Source organism: Hydra vulgaris, chromosome 04, assembly GCF_038396675.1.
Source record: "Hydra vulgaris chromosome 04, alternate assembly HydraT2T_AEP".
Taxonomy (NCBI): Eukaryota; Metazoa; Cnidaria; class Hydrozoa; order Anthoathecata; family Hydridae; genus Hydra; species Hydra vulgaris.
This window is the reverse complement of record NC_088923.1, coordinates 7,303,145-7,310,000: the sequence shown is the minus strand read 5'-3', so window position 1 is coordinate 7,310,000 and position 6,856 is coordinate 7,303,145.

The window sequence follows — 6,856 nt, the reverse complement described above, 5'->3', positions numbered from 1 at the left end:
GTAACAAAATATTTTGATACAGACGTAAAGGAGGTGCAGATAACTTTAAAACAATGAAACGCACTTAAGTGTATGAGTTTCACCATAGGCCTTAGAAAATAAAAATTAGTTCAGGTTACAATAAAAAATCTTTAAAATAAAGAAATAAAGTTCAAAGCTTGCATTCATTTAAGACAACACAAGAAAAATTACCTTGAAAATCTTGTAATGTAAAAGGTCAAAATATCTAGAGTTTACGACTAAGTCAAGCGATAAAAAACTTTATACATTACTGGATTTCACAAATAGTTAAAATTGGGAAAACTGTAATCTGTTTTAATCCACTACTACTAATCTATTTTAAGTGATTGTTTACAATCACTTAAAATAGATTAGTAGTAGTTTATGAAAACTATTGCAGCTTGCTTGAAGAATATAAAAATAATTAACGACCAATTGAAAAATAATAGTTGTAGCTACAATAAAGAGAATAAATGTATTAACTCGTTCACTGAGAAAAAAGAAATATTTGGCATTTTATTTGAATATTTAAATCCTAGAAATGAACGTTAAAGTATGAAGTATTATTATCCTAAACATCATTCTGAGGAAAAGTTACCCAAAAGAATTGTTTATATATCCTTCATATTTTACATATCTGGTTATAGATAAAACATTAAATTGATTGACCAACTATACATGTTATTAACATGGCTTTGACTTTTTTTTTATTAAAACTTTACTTCCTGGTTATTTAAGACACCAAAATCTACTGTGTCAAGGTCGTATTTTATGGTCAAATTTGATATACCTTAAACTCAGTGCAATACTATTTTGGTCTAACTTTAATCAGCTAAAACTTAACATGTCGTAATGTTTCAAATTGACTCATCCAAAAAAAAAGTTATTATTGACTTATTTTTAAGTTATATATTTAAGTTATTATTGAGTTATTATTGAATTGGTTTGTCAAAGAAGTTCAAGCTTTGCAGTCCAAAGTAGTTTGTTTTCCTACTATAACCATCATTTTATCTTTAAAGGATTAGTTGGAATTGCTTTTTTTGGTGCAATACCATTTTGTTTGTGAACTACTTGTTGGTTCTATTTCTTATATTGAAATAGTTAAGCAATAAGGGCTTTTGAAAAAAGAGCCATATGAGAATGGAGAATCTGTAATGGCTGATAAAGATTTTTTAATAACTGATTTGCTTAAGCCGTTTGGTATAACACTTAATATTCCAGCCTTTTTAAATGGAAGAAATCAACTGATACACAAAGAAGTAATAGAAAGTCAAACAATAGCAGCTTAATGGATTCGTGTAGAATTTACCTTATTTTTTTAATAGATTTTCTTATAAAACTGTAAAAATACATGAAATGTACTTTTTATTATTGAGATAAAATATATTTTTTATAAAAATACCTTTAATTTACCTACAACAAAAAAAAGCAAAAAATTTATCAAAATTAATGTTTTCAAGAATAATTCCATTAAAAGCATAAACTATAAACAAACATTGAGTTAGTCCAAATAAACTCATTGCTATTTGGACTTGTGCGTAATATATATATATATATATATATATATATATATATATATATATATATATATATATATATATATATATATATATATATATATATTATATATATATATATATATATATATATATATAAATATATATATATATATTTATATATATTTATATATATAATCTATCCTATATATATATATATATATATATATATATATATATATATATATATATATATATATATATATATATATATGTATATATATATGTATATATATATATGTATATATACTCCTAGAGTTCATTTACAAATCCATCTGGACTTGCACAATATACAAGGAATGCATGGTTGATTTTATAATCCAGTTTCAACAATTTTATTATAATTTAACATTTCTTTGGCATTTGTGAATTTTTTATTGTCTTCTGTAAATTGTTTTACCAAAAGCTCAAATTTTTTTTTAATATATTTTTTAAATAGATAAACAGAAAAATTAGTAATTTAGAAGGATTATTCAAGCGATTTGTCGCTATTTGTTTGCATTTTTGTCCTTACTGGCCTTGTTTTAATATTGCGAAAATAGTTGTGCAATCGAATCAGAGAAATGTCTATTTGTAACAAACATATTTTTTGTCTCGCCTATCCAAATCTTAAAACACAGAAAAAGAAAGTTGAGTGTTATATTTTAAGATGAGGTCATTTATTACAGTGTCCGACAAAAAAAAAGCTTAGATAGACATGCAAAGAACTCAACTAAATTTCTACAACTGATATAGAAAAAAATAAACAAAAAATTTTTATTTGGTGCATTGATTCTTAGATAGAAAAAAAAGCAAGAAAAAAATGACGAAGATTTGAGAATTTTTATTGAAATAACGAAATAGACCAAACTAATACTTTGTGGTGAAGCCACGGCTTTTGATCACTGCCTTGCACCGACGAGGCATACTCTCAACAAGTGATTGTAAGAGTTCCCCATAAATGTTGTTCCATTGATTTTGAAGAATTTGAAACAACTCTTCTTCATTTTTTTGGAGCTCTTGTCTTGATTCCATGATCCAATATACTCCAGAGATTCTCGATAGGGTTCAGATCAAGACTTTGAGCTGGCCAAGATAGAACCATTAATTTTTTGTTCTTCAAATAATTTTTCACATTGTTTGCCGTATGTTTCGGGTCATTATCTTGCTGAAAGACCCAACTTTTATCTTTAAAGAGCTCATTTGTACTAGGTATCAGTTGATTAACTAAGATTTGTTTGTACATTTTACTGTCCATAATACCAGGAATTTTATACAAACGACCAACACCCGATGAAGTAAAACATCCCCATACATTCACTTTTTTATTGTGCTTTACAGTCGTCTGGCTCATTGTTCGACTTGGGTGCTTTGATAGAAAAAGCGACAATTGAAGCAAGAAAAATAATTTAGGATTGCGTTTTCGCTTACAATAAATTTTTTTTTCACAACTCGCCAAAAATTTGTCCGGAATTCGATATGTCAAGCTCTAATTGACAAATAATAAAATGACGTAAACATGCGGTTGTAGTTTGCCCAAAGATTTCTAGAATATTAAAGATACACTATTGAAATGAATTATTTCTTCCTGAAATAGTATTAAAAAATATATATCTTGTAAAGAGTATTTGATTGTCATTCTTTTTTGTTGTTATTTTTTGAGAGTTTACCTAAGCTTTTTTTTTGTCGGACACTGTAGTTCTAAAACTTGATCAGTACAAAGATTCCAGATTGATGTTGAGATTGTACTAGAATCACGTGAATACATATAGTTTAGGAGTAAAGGTAAGTTTATCATATTCCACTAGCTACAGGTGTCATGTGGTGATAATATTTGATGAAACACATTTGAACCTAATTTTAGCACAACTTCTACATGCAGGAGTTGTACTAAAATTAAGTTTAAATGTAGTTCATCAAATATTGTCATATCTATCCACCTCATGACACCTGCAGCGGGTTGAATATGGTAAACTTACCTTTACTTATATGAATATGGTAAATTTACTTTTATGAATATGTAAAACTTATAACATATGTAAAGGTAAGTTTACTTACCTTTACATATGTATACATATTTCTAAAGTTAATATATATCCTGAAAATTTCTTTTTGGTAAAATGGTAAAAAAAAGCGTCGGAGAAACAATAAACTTTGCCAATTTGTCATTTGATTACCAGCCACCATTAGAATAAACTGGTTGTTTTTCTGAAACTTATTTGCAAAGATTATATAGATATATAATAGGAATATCTGTTTGAAAAAAATTCCATGTTAAAAAAAAGCAGCAAAACCAAATTTTGTTTGGCGTTGTTGAGGCGTTACTTATAGCGATTGATTTCCTATTTTCAATCCCGCTCATTTTTATTATCCTGAAATCCTGGGATTGCCTAATTTCAATCCCAAAATAAAATGTAATGAAAAAATATATAAAAGTAACAACAACTTACGCGTATCAATAAAATAATTTTGATTCAGCATAAAATTGCAGAAAGTAATTGTACTTTCAGTTGCATAATAAAAAAATCTAGCAAAAAGGTTTGGCATAGACATAAAAAAAAATGGAAAGTCGTCGCAATATATCATATTGGTTAGCATATACACATTTTAAACATTTTACTCACTATCATCAAAAGAGATTCGGTATGTTTATAAACTACGCAACGCTAAGTTTTACTAATAGATAAAATAAAAAAGATTAAAAGTTTTTCTTTGCACAGCCTTATGTAAGTTAAAAATTAAATTGCCCATTAAGTTTAATGAAAATTGCCATGTAGAAGATCATATGATGTTCTACATTTAGACTCGCTAGCCGCCACTATTCATCCGCAGCCAATTCAGTTAGCAGCCAATAACTGCCAGTTGTTTACTTATAGCCAAGATTAGCCGTTTTTTCAATTAAAATTTAACTGCCGCTGAAAAGACGGCTAAAATGGTTTATGTATAACCAAGGAGGTATAATAGACTGGAGGGAGAACGAAGTTAAAATACGTCATTTCTCAGTAGCCGGTAGAATGCGAACTGCGAACCGGTACAATGCGAACTGTTTTCATCCAGAAGTTCTATTGGTTGTTAATGATGTAATGTTTTTCATTTTCCGTTTCCCGTTAAATTGTTTATTTTACTATATATTTTATGGACTTAAAGCAGAAACATAAACTATATTTAATTTAAAAGAAGTGCAATCTAATTTAAATAAAATATATCAAATTACACTGTATTTAATTCGATTTAAAAATCTGACGAGAAAAGGTTTTTTTAAATATCATAACTGTAGTGGTCATTAAAACATAAGGTCTTGGTTTGAAAAAAGTTTTGCATTTTACCGGTTTGCAGTTCAGGGCATTTTACCACTTTGCAGTTTGCATTTTACCGACTGCCTCATTTCTCAAAGAACAGTTTTATTAGTAACATAATTTTCTATTAAACACCGCGTAATTATCATAATTTAAAGTAAAAATATTTTCAAAAAAAAGCGTTTGGCTTAGAAAGTATGATGTCATTTCAAACATTTTCAAAAACGTTTGGCCTAGAAAGTCAATAATGAAAAAAATTTTAAAATTATTTTATAATTTTTGGCGAACTTTTAGTTCTAGATGGATCATAAGCATTAAGCGTAATAGTAGAATTGTCCTATTAAAGCATAAAAACATCCAGATTGTCCAATTTGTTCATCCCCAGAGTTTAAGGTAACTACTAATCCTCTTCCATTAGTAACGCTGGGCATAGAATCAAATTCACTATAATTTCTGTAAAATGAGATAATAGTCGTAGAATCAATTGTTTCTTTTGATTGATACAATAGTCCAGCTGATGTATTATTAAATGAGGTTATATTAGCTCTGTTCCATGAAGAAAGATAAAAAACTTCTAAACCAGATGAGTAGTAAAATCATTTACTATCAACGTCGTATCCAGAAAATACTGTATAATTATTATAGTTATATGGTGTCCAAGATTGTATAAAAGAGTAAGTATTTACAGGAGAATTGAGTGCGTCATACATGCGTACTCTTTATTCCCACCAATCTTCAGATCTATCTATGACATGCATTCTAATATATTTTAAATAAACACCATTGCCATTTCCTAAAGCATCCAATAACATATATTCTCTACCATAAGTTGTGTTCATATATCTAAATGTTGATGAGTATAATTAAAGAGATGAAATTGATTGTGGTATTGATGAACCTATTTTAATAAAAGGTTGTAACCAATATGTTAGTGTATTACCAGTTTTATTGAGCAATTGAATTGTTAGATTGGTTTTAAATGGTAAATCAATTTTAAAGTATCCTCCTAATGCGTTATTAGTAAACGCATTACAACCGTGTAAAGAGTTTGCATAAAATGGTCCACCACCAAGTGGAGCAAACAAGAAATCACAGGCTAAAGGTATATTATTTATTCCGGTATTATCTGTAGAAGAAAAAGAATCTCCTATGCAAAGTGTATTATCTGCGTATATTTTAATGAATACGTTACGTGGTACACTTTCAGTAGTATTTGTTCCTCTAATTGCTTACCATAATCTTCTAAGAATAGCAGTAACAGTATATTGATTAAAAATTGCTGTTCCTTCAGTACCTGTTTGAGGTGCAAGAGTCTGTGATTTTACTCCAACGCACGTTAAACTTGAATTTGGTATTATTTCTAAACTGCTAGGGTTAAATATTACTTTATCAACATAATTTTGTAGCAGCATCATTTGAGTTAGTAGGTTCTGCTACATTTATCAATTTATTAGAATTCATGTTAATATTACTAGTTGCATTACTTTGTCCATCTCTCCTAATAAAAAAATTAGTAGCTTGAGATGTTGTTAAGACATTTGCTATTTGATTTGTAGTTGAATTATTATTGCGTCCGAATTTATCAACAGTCATTTTTATATAGATAAAAAAAAAAAATTTTAATTTACCATAGATTATTAAAAATATTCTGAAAATCACATCCTTCATCTAGTTTTTTTAAAACATATAGACACAAGTGTCCACAAAATGAGGTATTTCCAAACTGAACTCTTTCACTATTATAATAAATAGGACTTTTTTAATAGTTAACAGCTCCAACGGGTTGAGCATAAGAGTCAAAACTTAGTTTTTTATCTCCGTCTTTGTAACAGCAAATCCAATTAAATCTCCTGTATTTAATATTCCACATTCTTTTTTTTTGTGTGTAGGTTATTCATTTCTTACAAATACACCTTTAAAGTGTTTTATATTTAGTTTTTTTGCTGCTTTGATCAAATGAAAATTTGTTAGTGGCTCATTTGGTAAAATCATTCCTTCAACATTGATAAGTTTATGATAATTGTT